Source organism: Sciurus carolinensis, chromosome 16 (genome assembly GCF_902686445.1).
Source record: "Sciurus carolinensis chromosome 16, mSciCar1.2, whole genome shotgun sequence".
NCBI classification, from domain to species: Eukaryota; Metazoa; Chordata; class Mammalia; order Rodentia; family Sciuridae; genus Sciurus; species Sciurus carolinensis.
The window spans coordinates 1,775,244-1,792,853 of record NC_062228.1 but is presented as its reverse complement, the minus strand read 5'-3'; the positions used below and the strand labels follow the sequence as shown (position 1 = coordinate 1,792,853).

Below are 17,610 nucleotides of genomic sequence, written 5' to 3'. Positions count from 1 at the left end.
CTACTGTCATGTTACTTGTCTGATTGTAAACTCAGGGAATCAGAAACAGAGTAATACCAAGAAGAAAACCAAGGCACCAGACCCCAGGACTGGAGCCCGCGCTCGCCGGCCTCCTGGGGTTTCCTCGCCGCCTTCCTTCCGTACGCCAGTGCACCTGACCTGGGCTCCTCCATGTTGACGGGGGACCGACATGCCCGTGTGTGCTGGTTTTCTCATCATGCACCTTTTTTTTAGCCCACTTACCTTAAATTTGAAAACAGACCAAGAGCCTGTCCTGGGTCCCGTGTTTCGCCACAGTGTAGTAAGTGTCATGGACGACAATGAATTCCAAGTTACCCATTCTGGCGCTTACGACCCTGGTCTTCACTACTGACTGCTGCCCACGCAGCCTGGCGGGAAGGGCAGTCAGCTGGTCCCTGGACTCGGCTGGGGGTGTGGGGGGCGAGGGGCTTTGGGTCCAGGTCACTGCCAGCCTCCTTCCTTCCAATTTCAGGCCAGGCTGAACTGGGGACAAGGAAGGGGGTACCTTCTCAGGTAGCCCCAGGGAGGGGGGGAGGGCCCCGGTGGCCTTGGCGATGTCCGACCCCAGGCTGCCGAGCAGAGGCCTGGGCTGCAGAGCGAAGCTTGCAGTCTGGCTGTCCCGTCCGTCTGTCATGGAGCAGAAGGTTCAGGAGAGGCATCCTCAGCACCTCCGAGGCACAGGAGGACGCCACGTCCTTCTCGGAGCTCCGCTTCATGCCCGCATCTCGGGCTGACTGCCCTTCACCAGGGGTCAGCACTCCTGAGGGGAGGACAGGGGACTCACCGGGGGGCTTGGTGAGCTGCAGCAGGGTGGCAGCAACAGGAAGGGACTGGGTGCCACTCTGAAGAGGGACTGCGGGCTGGCCAGGGATGCGGTCACTGCTGCCACTGGACTTAACCATGCCCTGCCTGGCACCCCCAGCAGTTGACATTCGTGACCCCACCCTGTCTCGGAGGGCCTCCCTCCGGGCACACAGGGTGCCTCTGAGCACCACCTCCCCTGTGGGGTCCCTCCAGTGGCGGGTGGGGCTCCAGGAACACAAGGGGAGGAGCCGTAGTGGCCGGCTGATGGCTAGTGACGCTGCCCCCTTTGGAATGCTGCAGTGAAGAGGCAGCAGGCTGGGGTGGGGTTTCGGGGCGGGACCCAGCCACTCTCAGCTGGGGCTTGGGAGCAGTCAGCAACAGAGACAACTGGCTGACCATGATGCCGGAGGCGGGGCTTACTGGACAGATCCAAGGAAGCTCACAGACAAGGAAGGTGACAGCCAGACCACGGGAACTGGGGTGGGGACAGCCGGGGAGGTGGGGGCAACAAGGACTAACGGGAGCCTTGGGCGGGGAGGGGTTTCTGCCAGGACCAGCTTGCTCCCTCTCACGGAGGCACTCAGACCTCTGGTTGTTCGGCGCTCTGGCCAGGCTCAGGCTGCCAGGGTCCTCCCTGCAAAGGGCAGGTCCTCACAGCTGGAGCATCTAACTGGGCTCTCCTTTCCAGACCTGGCCCTCAGGCCACGCGCGGTTGACTTGGATCACACAGGGCTGTGGGCAGCCCGCGCCCGGGCACAGGGAGGGGCACTCGGGCAGAGGCGGGAGCGTGAGTCATTCCTGTCTACCCAGCTGAGCGCCAAGGGGAGAGGCTGGCAGGCAGAGGCGGTCGGCAGCCGTCACCCAGCAGCGGAAACCTCGACTGGCTGAGGCCCGGCCCCGGGAGCAGCCCCGCCCAGCGCCCGATGTTCGGTGGGTGCCCCTGGCCAGAACGGCCTTGTCTGTGTTCCTCCAGGCTCTGCAAGCCTGGCCTGGAAGAATCCAGACGCTGCCGCCAGAAGACCACACGTCCGGCTTCCCGACCGCGCGGTGCACCCTGGGCAAGCCGGGCCTCTCCTCCGGGCTTTGGCTTTCTCCTTTGTTCTTGGAGATGAAGCCTCCTTGCAGGGTTATCGAAAAGCATGATGGTCAGTGCCTGGCCGTGGCACGGTGCTCTGGCCACGAGGCTAGGCTTCTTCCAGGGCCCGCATCCGCTGGGCCCCGGCCTGGAGGAATGTCGCAGGTCCTGGGGGCCGATCCCCTCCCACTGCCCATCGCCTGGATCTGGGCCATTTCCCCAGATCTGTAAAACAGACGCTGCCCTCATGGCTGGAAGCGGGCACTCTGGCTATTCAAAATTAAACCAAAGGAAGAACTGCCTGCCCCAGTCTTGCCTTCCAAAGGAGGACGCAGCTCATGCAGGCGCTGCAGGCCCGGGAGCTCTCGCTGGCTTCCAAGCCCCAGACAGTGCTTCATGCTGGATGTCCAGAGGGTCCAGGCCAGCCCTGGCTCGGCCAAGCATTCGAGGAGCTCAGGGTCTGTGGGTTACTCAATTCTTGGCTGGGGACAACAGAAATTCAGCCCGAATCACTGAAGAGAAACCGTGTGTGTGTGTGTATGTGTGTTTGTGTGTGTGTGTGTGTGTCCTGTATGTGTGTCCGCATATGTGTGTCTGTGTGTGTGTCTGTGTGTATGTGTGTGTCCGCATGTGTGTCTGTGTATGTCTGCATGTGTGTCTGTGTGTGTGTGTGTGTGTATGTGTGTGTCCATGTATGTGTGTCTGTGTGTGTTTGTGTGTGTCTGTGTGTGTGTGCATGTCCGAGTGTGTCTGTGTGTGTGTGTCTGTGTGTCCACATGTGTGTGTGTCCATGTGTGTGTCTGTGTGTCTACATGTGTGTCTGTGTGTGTGTGTCTGTGTGTGTGTGTCTGTCCACTTGTGTGTATGTGTGTGTCTGCATGTGCATCTCTGTGTGTATGTATGTGTCCGCGTATGTGTGTCTGTGTGTGTCTGTGTGTGTGTCTGTGTGTATGTGTGTGTCCGCGTATGTGTGTCTGTGTGTCTGTGTGCATGTGTGTGTCTGCATATGTGTGTCTGTGGTGTCTGTGTATGTCTGTGTGTGTGTGTGTGTGCGCGCGTGCACGCGCGCGTGTGTGTCTACTGCTGGGAAAAGCGACATCACATGACTTCCGAGACGGGTCGGGGAAGCCAACGGCCATGCTGTGAGGAAGCCCACCTGCACGCACAGAGGACCTTCAAGTCAGGCCCGCACAGCAAGGCGCCGAGCGTCTGCTGCCGAAGCAGCGAGACCCTGAGCCTTCGGATGACCCCAGCCCCCAGCCCTGGCATCTTCTAGTGGTGGCCCCAGACCACACAGAGCAGAAAGGTCACCTCGGCTGCCCTAGTGCTGACCCGCGCCAGCAGGGCTGGTGGTTCCCCTGGCTCACCTCCGGGTGATGGTCATGCAGCCACAGCCCTGCAGAGGGTGGTGGTGGAGGACGTGCGCCTTCCCTCCAACCTCCATACATCAGTCCTACAAGCGTTTGGTCCAGTGGGGTGACAGTCGCAGCCAAAACCACCTACCAGGCCAGGCGGAGAACTGGCAGGCTGGTGAGGTGGGTGACAAGGAGGGACAAGGACAGTCCACCTTGTCAGGCCCACAGGGAGCTGGCCAGGGCGAGTTGCTAGGGCAGTGGGAAATTGTCGGGCGACGGGAAGGACATCGGCCCACGTCCATTTTGGTATGAGCAGGCCGGTCTGGGCTGGGGCTTCCTGTGAACTGCTGTCAAGAGAACTGAGTTCGCTAGGGCCCAGGTGGAGAGGAGCTGACCAGGTAGCCTAGAGGACAAGAGTCACAGGCCTTCCCCACCAGGCGTGGGAGGATGTGCAGACAGCAGGGGAGGAGAAGGTGTCCCAGCCCTGACGCAGGTGACCTGTGCTTGCAGGGGCCCTGCCCCCTCGAGCGCCGGCCTGCACTCAGCTGCATTAGCACTCAGCACAAGCTGCCATTTAATGGACTGTGCCTCTTGGAGGGCAGGGACTGGGCCTCCTGGGCCGCAGAGCACATCATGGTGTGCATTCTTAGGGTGATACTCTGGCTGCTGGAACAAAGGCCAAACTAGCAGTGGCTTAAACAAGATAGAAGTTTGTTCCTTTCTTGTGAAACAGCCCTCGCTTAAGCAATCCAGGTTAACAGGCTACTCTGGGTGCTCTTTTATATTTATCCTCATTGATCTGCCAACTTCAATGTGTGGTTTCCATCACAAGATCTAAGCTGGCTGCTCCAGCTCCTGCCAGCACATCTGCATTCCAGCCAGGTAGAGGGAATATAAGGACAAGGCCTGGATGTTTCACTCCGCTCTTCTGCTTACATCTAATTGGCTGGAACTTCTTTGCATGGCCATGTTTAGCTGCAAGGGAGGCTGGGAAATGTAGTTTTCAGTCGGTGATCATGAACTCCATTGAAATTCAAGAGTTCTAAAGCTAAACAAGGGGGTAGGGGTGGGGACGCAGCTCAATGGCAGGGTGCTCGCCTAGTGTGTGAAAGGCCCAGTGCTCTATTCCTAGTGCCACCAAAAAAGGAAGAAAGAAGGGCAGCCTGGGTACTGAATGACAAGGGGCAGGCGTGGCTCAAGACACTCAAAGCCTGAGAGCTGGAGGGACGGCGACAAGAGAGGCTGGGCGGTGCGGTGGTGACGCCTTTAGGCCCCACAGTCCCATTTCCAGTAGGCGCGACCTTGGCTGTGCCCTTGAGTAGCTCTGTGGCCTTCACTTTGAATTCCTCACCCACTGAACAGACTCCTCTGGTTCCGAGACTGGCATTTGAGCATCTCTGGAACTGGATGGCCTACTAGGAACGACACGTTTAATTGACGGTGCTACTCCAGGGAAGTCCTGCCCTGCCCCTTCCACCCTGGAGCTCCCAGCAGTCCTTGACCTCCCTTGGCTCTGCCTCGGTCTCCAGATGACCTTCTCCCTGCGTGCCTCTGCTGTCTTCTCTTCCGGTGAGGGCTCCCACCGCGTCCCAGTCCACCGTGACGCCACAGGCAAGGTCACGTCCGAGGTCCTGGGTGCGAGGTCTCCGGGGACGGGCTTGGCCCTGAGCGCCGTCCTGCTGCAGTGTCCCTGTCTCGTCTGGATGGAGTCCACTTCCCACCCTTGCCCCTCTCTTCCTCCTGGCACGCCTGCCTGCCCTGCAAGGCATTGCTACACCAGCCATCTCGAACAGTCTGTCCCACACGGATGGGAAGGTGGCGCCCGACAGGAATGTTCTGGGCAGCTGTTGGAAGATGAGAGGAGACGAGGGGGAGATCAGCCCAGGAGAAATCATTAACAGAGAGAAATGTCGCGTGGCGGGAACTCACTCAAGCGCGTAGCGATCCGTGTCAGAGACCTCCCTGGCGCTCTTAATTCTTATTTTACTTTGTCCCTCCACTAAAACAACAATGAAAAACCATCCCAGGCATGTGTTGGTCAGTCAAGGCAAAAGACGGTGGGTGACGGAGCTCAGGTTGGGATTGTACTTTTCTCTATTTTGAGGGGACAGAGAATGAACAAGGCAGATAGATCCCTTGTTGCTGAGAGTCCAGATGAGTGGACAGAGGAGACAGAGGAGGCCTCGTGGGCCCCTGGCCAGGCCCTTGGCAGCCCCTGACACCGCTGGACTAGGGCGGGAAGCTGCATGGGGTGGTTTAAAAGGCGCCGTGTTCTTGGTTTTCTTGGACCCAAGGGAGGTTGAGTCTGATGATTCTAAAGCTGGAAGGGTCTGAAGAAATTGTGTGGCTCAGTGGCTTCGAGGACCACAGCAGCCCAGCTCTGTTTTCAATAGCAAATATTTTGTGATGCTCCTTTTATTATTATAAAATGAAAATCATAGAAAACATAACCCACCTGCACACCAAAATAATAATAATAATATAAACGCTGCCTGTGAGTAAAAAGTGACCAAGGAGAGTCAGTCACAGCAAAGAAATAGATTCGGGGAGGTGAGCAAGGAGTCTGACCACTTCAGAGGGCAAATGGCACACAGTTGCTGTGCTGGTGGCGGCTGCCAGGGAGGCCGGCACAGGCATGTCATGCAGAGGCAGAGACCCGCAGTCCTCGCTGCTCCACCTGATCTTCCAAACTGCAGAGTGAGGCCTGGTGCAGTTGCAGACTGCCCGGGAAGCTATCTTCCTGTGGTCATGTGGAGGTCACATTCCTAGAATATCCAAAGCATGTGACAACTATGCAAAAAGCAAACAAAAAAATGGAGTTTGGTTCCAGACCATAGTTCTCAGGGGAATTTTTGTTGGCGTGAAGCTCTGGAACATCAGGAAGCCGAGGGACAGGAAGTCCTGGGTTCTGGGGGCTGTCACACTCCCCAAACCCCTATGAATCTCCAAAGTGGCCCCTGGGGGCGGTGCTGCTCCTGTTGGAGACCAGTGACCTGTCCTCTGGTGGTTTAGGACAGCCAGAGTGAGGCTCAGAGAGGGTGCGGTGCAGTGTGCATCACACAGCTACGGGCAGAACCCAGCGTCCTGGCAGGACAGGCTTGAGGGCACGGGATGCCACCAGTTTAGCACAGCCTCTCCCCTCTCAGACGCCGTCCTTGCTGTCCTGCTGAGCAGGGCTGGAGGGCTGGAAAGGAGAAGCTTCTAGGTTGGTGGCCCTGTGAACCAGCATCAGGGAAGGAGGAGGGAATAAATCGACATCCACTGCAGATTAAGACAGAGAAATGTTCAGAATGGTCTTGTGCATCAGATGGGCCCGGGTCCAAGTCCCGGCTCTCCCAGGAACAGGCTCTGTGCCCCTGGGCACGTTACTCAACCTCTCTCTCAGCCTCAGGGCTCTTCTCTGTAAAATGGGTTTAATATGCCCCCCCATGGTACAGGGGTGAGAGTCCTCAGTGTGAAAGACGCACACGAAACCCTTCCTGGCATGACGCGGGCATGGACCTTCCGGGGTGAGTGGAGAGGTCTACACAGTGCCGTGGCTGAGGGCGGGGCCGCAGCAGAGGAAACCCTCCCGATCGAGTCTGGATTGCCTGCTTCAGGACTCAGCAGCGTGAGTCCGTTTACACAGTTGTGCAACCAGCACCTCCATCTCGTTCCAGGACCTTTCCCAAGAACCCCGCGCTTCTCATCAGCCACTCCTCTCCTCCTCCGCCAGCCCCTGGAGGCCACCACCCACCGCTCAGGCCCTGAGACGGGCCTCCCCTGGACCCTTCCTGGACACGGTGCTCCTGAGTCCAACTCCTCCCACTCAGCCACGTTCCCAAGGTCGCTGGTCCCACGGCCAGATCTGAACACGGCTCCCTTGGCGATGGGATCCCCGGCAGGGCTCCCGTGGACGGAGGCCTCCTCAGCGGGAGGACAGGTGCTCCCTCCGCCCTTCAGCGGTTACAAATAACGCTTTTCGTTCTTCTCCTCCTTTTTCCCGTGCGGGGATGAACACGGGTCTGCTCTCCCAGCAAGGGCTGTCCCTCCAAGCTGCCCTTTTCAAGTGTCAGCCATGTGTGTCGCAGGAGCTGAGTGACAGTGGTGGAGCCTTTGTTTTGGGTGGAAAGACACAGACTTTGAAGAGGAGGGGCCTGTGGGTTCTGGCTGTCAGGCACGGTGCGCCTTGACCTCTCTGGCCTCAGCTTCCTCCTGGAGCATGGGATGGGCCTGGGGGCAGAGGCTGCACCCAGCCACGCCCGATGTGCGGCAGGTGTCTGCTTCCCCGGGCGGACCCTTCAGTGCCTCCTCACCACCCTGACCAGGGCTCAGGTGTATGGACCCTGCACGTCAGCCGGGGCCCGGGGCCCGGGTGGGCCGCTCCTGAGAGCCACCGGGCACCTCCTTCAGTTCCGAGGGCAGTGCCACCACCCTGGGAGCTGGGGTCAACTAAGTGTGAGCGTTCGCACCCGGGAGCCAGCGAGCCTGCCCATCAGGCTGCTGTGGTGTCAGTGTGAAGTACCCAAAGCTCACAGGAGACAAGGCAGGAACATTCAGAGGTGCCAAGATGGGACTGTGGGAGCCCCGACCTGATCAGGGGTTAAGTCATTTGATGGATTGATAGTGTGAAGGACTATTGTCCTAGGTGGTGACTGTAGGCAGGTGGGGTCTGGCTGGAGAAGGCAGTGTGCCTTTGGGGACCGCATTTTGTCCCTGGCACACCTCTCTCCCTCTCTTTCTCTCTCTCTCTGCTTCCTGGCTGCCACAAGCTGAGCAGCCATCCTCTGGTAAGAAATGAAGCCCTCGCTGACCAGCCACGGACTGAACCTCTGAAACCATGAACCCAGAAGAAACTTTCCCTCCTCTAAGTTGTTTTCATTTGGTGTTTTGGTCACAGCAACAAAGAGCTGAGTAACACGAGGGCTTAACCCAACCCACACCCCAGAGAGCCAGTTGTTAAAGATTTACCAGCACAGCATAGGTTCCAGTGTGTTCTGTCAAGCTGGCCTGAGTGGCAACAGGCCAGAGAGATCAGGAGAGGGTCAGGACAGTCCAGGAGTTCAGCCCAAAGGTGCTGCCACCAACCCCACTCAGTCCTGGGTGCAAGGCTGCCAACCACAACAGAATCAAAAACAGCATGCCCTCGCCATCTTGGCCTCTCTTGGGGCCGCAGCCAATAGGACCCCAGGGATCTGCCGGATCGGGGGACTTCCAGGTAAATTTCCTTCCCAGGGAAAGTCACAACAGGGAGAAGATGCCCCTCTTTCTGGATGTTGTCTGTCTGTCTCTCTCTCTCTCTCTCTCACACACACACACACATACACACATACACCGCCTGAACCTGCAGAGTGGTCATGCCCCTGGGTGGAGGCAAACCTGAGAGCAGAGAGAGTCTGGGGTCCCAGTGGCATCGCTGCTCTGGGAACGATGTCCCGGGGCTGCCCCATGTGATAGTGGACACTTGCTGTTTAAGCCATTCTAGCCAAATGCCCTGTTTTAATCCTGATGCAGATGCCAGTGTGGGCAGGGAAGGGCAGGAAGTGCTTGGGCTTCCAGAGAGGACAGAGGGCACTTCAGAGAGGTGAGCCCGGGATAAGGTTCCAAGTCAGGGATGGCAGGGAAATGAGAAAGTAGAATCGGCCAAAACTGACACAAAAAGAAAACAAAAGTCTGAACAATCCTAAAACAACCGACGAGACTGAACAGCGGCTTAAAATCTCCCCACAAGGCAAAGACCAGGGCCAGCGAACCCTGCAGACACTTGCCAGCAAACATTCAAAGTCCACAGTGTGACAGACTCTCTGGTGGAATGGGATGAGCAGGAACATCGCCACCTTGTTCCGTGAGGCCAGTGTCACCTGAGGCCCCACCTGACAAGATGGTGTGAGATCTGAGCATGGTGGACCAGAACCAGCCACCAGGACGGACACAGAAGCCCTAGGCCCAACCCCCCACTCACATGTGAAAAGCAAGGTATCATGGCAAATGCACTTTGTCCCAAGAAGCCAAAGGCACTTCAACCTCAGAGACGGTGTCTCACTCGTGACATTAGCAGTGTGTGGGAGGAGAGCATCGTGCCTACGGTGGCCGTTCTTGCAGATGCCGGGAGCAGCAGCTAAACTCACATCCTTCTAGAGAACTTGGCAAGGTAAGAACAAAGTCAAACTTTCTCGATGTGATAAAGCACTCTCAGCCAAGCCAACGTCTGCTCGGCCTGCAGCCTCTCTGAAAGCAGAAATGAAGAGTGCCTGTCTCCACGGACCGAGGAGAGCACGGGCGCAAGCAGAGGCCTCAGGGCTGGTCGTTGATCCCAGAGGATCCATCCACCCTGAGGACGTGAGTCTGCAGAAAAAATGCATTTGAAAATATCAAAGGGTCTAGCAAGGTCCGTCCCCAAGAGCCAGGGGATGGCAGCCGTAGGAGTATGAGTTAGACAAAAGCAAGCCCACTTCAGAGTGTCCCCAGCACAATCCTGCCCAAGGCCAGCACTGGCCCAATAACGTGGGGTGTCTGAGTCTTGTGGTGGAGTTGAGGTTCCACCTGGTGGGGAGCAGGCTTGGGAGGGGAGCCAGCTCTGCCTGGTGTCCCCTGGGCGCCTCTGGCTTCATACTCCTGGTGAGCCTCCCCTGGTGGCCTCCCCTGGGTCTCCTCTAAGCAATCTAGTGTGCAACCGGTCTGCTGGACACCAGAGGCTGCCTGCCTGGCTCCAACAGTGGCAGGTCAGGGTTTCTGTGCGCCCTTGCTCCTCCTCAGTCCCGTTCCTCAGGAGAATTTTCTGGTGGTTGACTCCCCGCAGCACCTGCACTGAGCACCTCTCCTTCCAGACACTCGCTGCTGCCTCCCCAACCACGCTGAGCCCGTGGTCATCAACAAATACATATCAACAAAAGCAATCATGTGTTCAGGCTGCAAATTGGTGGCTCAGCCGGGGCGTGCGGGGATAGCTGTGCTCTAACAGCTCAGGATGGATCCGTGGCTGGAAGCCCGGCTGGCCTGAGGGCTCTCTCCCTCCCAGGTCTGGGGGACCTTGGCTGGGGCTGTTGGCTGAGATGTCTGTCTCAGTGTCCGAGTGCTGCTGGCTTCCCCAGCAGGCGTCCTGGAGAGCTGGGGACACCGCAGCACCTCGGGGGGCTGGTTTGTTCGTTTGTGGTACAGGGGGTTGACTGAGGGCACCCTATCCGAGCCATGTCCCCAGTGCTGCTTATCTTTCACTTTGAGATAGGGTCTTCTAAGTCATGCCGCTAGGCTGTGAGGTTGCCATCCTCCTGCCTCAGCCTCCCCCATTTCTGGGACTACAGTGTGGCCACCAAGTCCAGTTCTCAGAGTCACTTTGGCCACTGTCACAACCCAACCAGATTCAAGGGACAGGAACTAGACCCCAGTTGTTGATGGGAAAAGAGGTAAAATCCCATTGTAAGTCCACGTGGGATGGGACCTTTTTGTTAAGATATGCAATGTCCCCAGAAGCTCCTGTGCTGAAGGCCTGGTCTCCATGGCAGTAGGTTCAGAGCCGAGACTTGCAGGAGGGGTGCGGGCTCTGACCGATCCCCTGAGGACCATGACTGAAGGGGCCGTTGGTGGTGAGGGAGCCAGGGATGGGTCTGGCTTGGGGAGTGCATGGGGCCCGCTCCTTGTTTGCCCCTTCCTCTCCACACGCTTCTCTCTGCTTCCAGGTTGCAGGAGCTGACAGCTTGGCTCACCATCCATTCCTGCCCTGATGTCCTTCCCTCTGCAAGTCCCCTGGACTAAAGCCCCTGCGACAGTCATTAGTAAACGCAGGCTTCCTCCTTTACGTAGAACCTCAGATTCCAGGACGTGACAGGTCCTGGTGGAACACACGGTCATGCCAGTCCAGCAGGTACTCCGCCTCAGGAGGCTGGCCTGCCACGCGGGGCTGAGGGCTCCTTCCTGGCTTGCACACGCTGCCCTCCTTTTGGGTCCTGTTATGCTTTCATCTGCTATGTCCCCAAAGCCTCATGAGCTGAAGGCCTGGTCCCCAGGGCAGCAGTGTCCAGAGGTGGGCCCTGGGCAGCAACTGGGTCACAGGGCTCTGGCCTCATTGGTGGGCTAATCCATTCGTGGCTGAATGGACTCCTGTAGCCAGGTGGGCATGGGTGAGGGAGTAGGTCCGTGGGGGTGTTTTGGGGTCTCTGTCTCATCCCTGGTCTTCCTCCTTTTTCTCTGCTTCCAGCTGCCACGAGCTGACAGCTGTCCTCAGCCACACTCTTCTGCATGATGTTCTGCCTCCCCTCAGGCCCAAAGCAACGGAGTGGGCAGACCATGGCTGCAACCTCTGGAGCCATGAGCCTGAATAAACCCTTCCTTCTCTAAGTCACTCGTGTCAGGCGTTTTGGTCACAGTGATAAAAAGCTGCCTAACACCAGTTCTCTCCTGGCACAGAGGAAGGGAGAGAGGGACGGGGACAGAGCAGGCCCTGGGTGCTTCCCCTTACAAGGAGATAGTTCTGTCATTGGGCCACCCCATGACCGCACCTGACCTTAATCACATCCGTACTCAAAATCGGAATGAGGGTAAGTGTTTCAAGATAAGACACGTGGGGGCCCACGGTCCAGCCCGCAGCAGGGGCAGGAGCGGCAGCCATGGAAAGCTGGGAACAGGGGCAGCCGCCATTTTCACCTGCAGACCCAGGTGCGCACCCCTCTGCTGAGACTCCCGCATGTCACGGGACAGAAGAGGACTTGAAAGGATGAGTGAGGTCAGGATAAACTCCTTCCACATTCCGGAATTTCCACGGATGTGGCCCCTTGGGCACACGAGCCCTGGGGTCTCCTGCCTTGACTGGCCCTTCCCTGTGGCCACTGCAATCGTGGCTCCCAGTGCCCACCCAGGCTGGCTGGGACAGCCTCGTGGTGGGAGAGCCTGGAGCGATTTGAAAAATGTCCCTGGGACTTGGGAAACTTCTCGCAGACTCACCGACGTGGCTAACTCCAGACCCCCAGCCAGGTCTTCGGGTCAGCTGAGCGAGGCCGCAGGCCACCCTGCACCTCCTCAGACTGGACCCCCGTCTTCTTCGCTGGAGATGCGGAAACAGTATGCGGTATGAGGGGAGAGTCCCGGCCAGGCCAGCTCGGCTGCTTCTCTGTGGCACTTGATGACACTTGTCATTTGACCTTCACCCGAAGAGCTGGCCCCCCACCATCCACAGCCAGCCTTGCCCACCGCCCACCGCAGCAGACACACAGCCGTTCCCAAGGCCCAAGGCTCCATCTGCGTCCTCGGCGCCCTCGGCGTGAGCGAGGAGAGTGCAGGTCTCACTTCCTCAGGGGCTCTTCTCACTCCTTCCCCGGGTGCCAGTGAGGCGGTTCCAGCCTCCAGCTGCCCACTCTGCTCCCAGCACAGATTCCGCCGCTGCCCTTTGGCCCAGGAACCATTTCCCAACAGCCCGAGGACTGATCCAGAATCAGAGAAAGGCTCCCAGGGAGGCCCGTGGAATATCCGGACTGAATTTTATTGGCCTTCTCTGGGTCCGTGAACCCAACCCCACAGCCGAGCAGCACTCTGATCTGTCAGCAGCGCCCTGAGAGCAGATCCAGCAGCTTCAGGACTAAAATAACTGAAAATCATGCTCTGGGCTGCTGGCTTGGCGCAGGCTCTCGCTCAAGTGGTGAGTCTGAGCCAGAGACGGTTGTGAGGGAGGTGGAGCCGAGCGGAGCAGAGCAGGGCACCATCGGCTCCCCACTGGTGATGCTTGATCCTCAACCACAAGAGGTCCATGTTCCTGGGCCCCTTTAGCAGGCAGGAGGCGGCTCTGGGGAGGTCCAGTGACCCGCGTGGCGGGGAGCCACGGAACAGTTTGGCCAGCCCCTGCTGCCTGCGCCTCCTGGGTCCCCACCCGCCCCTTGTCCTCCTGCTTCCATTCATGTATTTCGTATTTGAAATTCAATATGCGCAAATGGGGAAGCAAAGACAGAGGGCCGCCTCTCTCCACGCAGGGACCCGGCCTTCCCTTCCAGAGGCCAAGTCTGCCGTGCACACGTGTGCAGACCTGCCCACGCACAAACGCAGGCACACGTGGACCCGTGCAGATGCCACACGGACACACGCCACCACGGCCGGCCCAGGCCAGGGCCTGCCCTTGCTCTTCCTCCTGAACCTCTTTGGAGACGGTTGCGTTCCTCGGAAAAGCACTGCTCCTTTGCCCGAGTCCTGGAGCTCGGGATGTGGGTCCCAGGTGTGCTGTCCTCCCCTCTTGACCGGTGTGTGGGGCTGCTCTCAGCCTCACGGTGAACACAGGTGGAAGGCGGCTGCCCAGTGCCTTTGCACAGCATGCCAGTGCAGAGTCCCCCAGAGGGAGGACAGCTGCCCCAGAGGATGCTGCCCCCTTGCCAGAGGTCTCATCTAACTGCGCCAAAGGGACTTTGCCTGCTGGGTGCCACCAGGACTCATTCCCATGGGGAGACCTTAAATCTACTTGGTTTTCCATTGGCTTCTTCAGAATCCAGCTTCTTAGGCCCTGGCTTGGGGGCTTGAGCCCTTCCCTAGAAACACTATTGGAAAAAGAAAGAAAGAACCCAGAGGACCGGAAACCTAGTCAATCCTTAAAACACGGACAGAGATGACTGCCTAGGCAGAGGAAGCCAGAGAAACCAGAATCCAGATCCTCCAACCCGACCCTGTCTGTCAGAGTCCCCGAGACACTGAATGGTACCTCTCCTGGCAAGCCAGGAGACAGTCCCCCTCCCCCTTCCACCTCAGCCAGGACAGCTGGCTCTCCTCATGTGTCCCTGAGACCCACAGACCAGATGGGACAGTCGTAGGTTCTTTACCCAGTGCAGAAACTGCCACCCAGGCCAGGCTGCAGTGCCCAGTCAGCCAGGCCAGAACCTCAGCCAGACCTAGGAGCTGGGCCTGAGCCAGCTGTCACTCCCAGGGCCTGACCATGGCGACCACGAACCGCCCTGCGGAGCCCACCCCACTCACATGGTTCCACTGATCTAAAAATTATTTATAGACCAGAACTCCACAGAAACCATTGTGTGTGCTGTTGCTGTGGCAACGGGGATGTGCAGCAAGCGCCCAGCTTTCAGGGGCCAGCAGAGGCTTCGAAAGGGCAATTCCCAGCCAGGAGCCCTGATCACTCTGGCCGTCAGAGGCGTGGATGACAGCTTGTGTCGCATGTGGGAGCCCTGGGTTGTGAGGTGTGCCTTTCCCCGCAGGGCACCACGCGGTGTAAGTCACGCCCAGGGCGTCCCAAATGGAGTCGGTTTCCCTGCCCCCCGGGCTCTCGGCTTTGGGTTAAGGTTCCCCTCGTGAGGGTGGCCGAGAGCCGGCAGGGGCTGCTGACGCTGGACCGGGTAGGTGCAAACAACCAGAGCCTGGGGACAGAAAGATGGGGAAAAGGGATCTGGGAGACCTAGGAGGCGCTGGACAGCATCGGCTGCACGTTTCACATCGATTTTGCCCTAATTGGCTTAGATGGAGAGCAGCTCAGTAGCTGCGGATTTGAGGGACAGTGAATCTGCAAATTGTCATCTATTTGCCAAACACCCCCGTGGGCTGGGCTAGGCCGTCTGTGGCCCGGATGTGCAGCACACAGTCCCTTTCCTGCGGAGGCTTGGCATTTCCTGGGGGGCGTAGCATTTCCTGAGGGGACATGGCATTTCCTGGGGGCGTGGCATTCCTGTAGAGGCGTGGCATTTCCTGCAGAGGCGAGACATTTCCGGAGGGCGTGGCACTTCCTGGGGGCGTGGCATTTCCTGCGGAGGCGTGGCACTGGGAGAGAGACCAGACCTGCCCCCCAGACCCAGGTGGCATAGGCCCTGCGTTCTCTGCCATCCGCAGACTGGACGTCGCCCATCTCTGTCCCCGGCCTCAGTATGCGCCCAGAAAGTAGGTGTCTGCAGAGGTACAAACCACTCCAGCTGCCTATGAGTTTTACTCACGTGTTTATGAGTCCAGCGTAAAATGTGTGTTTTGGCAATAACTTTGCAGTTAATTCCCAGTTTCGATCTTGCAGAGTTTAGGCCCTTTAGACAAGTGAGTCCCCTGGGTTCTGGCATAAGCTCTTTGCCCTGGGCCCCTCTGTGCTCCAAAGTTACTTTCTGCTACTTCCACTGGGGTCTGCTGTGTCTGGACACCGAGTCCTTATGTGGTGGGCGCCTCCTGCTTAGAAGCCAGGGGCTGTTTCTGGGCAGCCCCAGGGAAACCTTGCCACTTGGTACCCCACAGAAGGCGTGCGGGGCAGTGCTGGGGTGGTGGTAAGTGGAGGAGACTGGGTCTGTGGGAGCAGGGAAAGCGGGAGTTGCCTTGTGGCCTCAAGACTCCTGCCATCCTGCACCTGTTAGCTCTCTGTGCTGCGTAACAGACGACAGCAGACCCGAGACTCCAGACAGCATGTGGCTATCATCTCGTGGCTCTGCCGCCCGGAAGCTTGGCTGGGCATGCTGCTGGGGCCTCACAAGGCTGTGATAGGTGCTGGCTGGGCTGCGTTCCCACCTGCAGGCACGACAGGGAAGAATCTGCTTCCAGTTTCGCTCAGGTTGCTGGCAAAATCCACTTCGTACAGATATGGGGCGGAGGGCGGGGTTTTATTACTGGCTGTCAGCTGAAGGTCACCCTCAGTTCCTGGTGCCCCATGTCCTCTTCACATGGTCCCTTCAAGCTTCCACAGTGCCACTGTTTACATCAAGGCCAATGGGACAGCCAAGATGGAGTCTTGCATGATGATGGTCACGATGTGCTGTTTCTGTTGGTTAGAGGCACACCTCAGGCCCAGCCTCGGTGGGAGCGTGGGAGTATGTCACACAGGAGGCCGTGCACTGTGGGTCACCTGGGGTGCATACCATTCCCATGTGGTGACAAGACTCAGATGCCTGTGGCCACTCCTGTTTCTGTTGCTGCTCTGTGACTCTAGGCAAGCCCCTGCCTTCTCTGGGCCTTGAGGTCCTCTGCAACAGAGCAGATTGGTGACGGCTCCTTAGCTTCAGCATGGATGTGCTGTTTTCAGCTCTGGTTTCAGGGATCGTGAGAATGTGCCCAGCTACAGCTGCAAAAGCTGACCCTGACTGAGAGCTTGCACAGTCCAGTGTAGCAACAGCACCATCTGCAAGGGCGGACACTGTCCACACTTTATGAACCAGGAGACCTAGCTCAGAGACTCAGGGACTGGCCCATCTGCCCCCTGGAAACTCAAGCCAGGGCCCCTGCCAGGTGACCTCAGACCACACCCCTCCCACGCCTGCGCCGTCTCTTGTTGGCAGCTGCGTGGCTCTCCTGGAGTTTGACTTTCCAGCAGGAGGGGCAGCAGGACAAGGTCTCCTCCTTTGACCTGGTGAAGAGCTGCAGGACTTTGGCAAGGGCCCTGGACCCTCCCTGGCCAGCCCTCCTCGCTCCACCTTGCTGCTTCCGTCAGAGCAGGTGGGTCCAGGGAGTGGAGCAGTGCGACTTTCTAGGTCGCCCCAGCCACAGCTCACCCTTGTGAATCTTGATGACACCTCATCTTGAGGAGGACAATAGTCCAGTCACAACACACAGCTGTCACTACTGGAAGTGTCCCCAACACCTGCTAGGACACGCGCCTGCAATGCTGTTGGGCTTCTCCTGGGATGTCACCATCCCGCGCACAGGGACCAGGGCTCTGCAGGAGGAAGGTGGTCCATGCAGCTCACTCTGGAACAACCTGAGGTGTGGGCTGGTAGTGACCCTGAGGAGGGAGCCACAGGGCTGCCACCACCACTGGGCTGAGGGTCATCAGCAAATGTCAGCAGCACTGCTTATGGTGTCCGTTCAAGGAGGAATGAACACGGCGTGGTCCCTGTGTGCAGAGGACCTGGTGACGCTGGTGAGCGGCTGGAGCCTCCCTGGTGAGGCTCCGGAACACGATGCTGGATGGAGAAAGCCGAAGAGATGCGGTGTCCCTCGCCTATCAGGGATTCCAAAGACCCAGGGGAGTGGTCAGGGTGAACCAGGGGCCGCAGAGACGACCCCTGCAAAGCGGGAGCGGAGACAAGTGTACATGCGTGTGCAAGTGTGCCTGTGAAAGGGACATGTGAGTGTGTGGGTGTGGGTGTGGAGGCTGTGGGCGCGAAGGAGCATGTGCGGTGACAGTGAAGGTGGGTGGCCCTCAGGGTCCCGGTCAGCTGGCTCTCTTGGGGCTCCTCCCTGTCACAGAGCATCAGAGCACACTGCCACAGGGTCAGGCCTGGGGGGCACAGGGACAGTGGGGTTCCTGAGGTCATCGCCCCTGAGCTGAGGGAAGGACACAGCCTGGGCACTGCAGGGTGTGAGCACCTGTCCTGAGCACCCGGTTCTCCCCCTCTGCTGGTTGAGGAACCCACCTGGTGCACTACTTGGACTGTCCAGCAGGTGGCGCGGCCTGGGCAGTTTGCAGCAGGATGTTGGAGGTCCTGGCCA

General features: G+C 58.6%; 1 long non-coding RNA gene across 3 annotated transcripts; it reads left to right on the top strand.

The window, feature by feature from the left end:
• The first annotated feature begins 8,279 nt into the window (after window positions 1-8,279).
• LOC124966807 (uncharacterized) lies at window positions 8,280-11,587 on the top strand. 3 transcript variants are annotated; one of them, XR_007105410.1, is made up of 4 exons: window positions 8,280-8,452; window positions 9,243-9,385; window positions 10,911-11,095; window positions 11,429-11,587. It is a non-coding gene; the product is annotated as an uncharacterized LOC124966807 (long non-coding RNA). The 3 variants fall into 3 exon arrangements; XR_007105409.1 differs by having other exon boundaries at window positions 8,281-8,452; window positions 9,240-9,385; XR_007105408.1 differs by lacking the exon at window positions 8,280-8,452 and having other exon boundaries at window positions 9,188-9,385.
• Window positions 11,588-17,610: the final 6,023 nt, after the last annotated feature.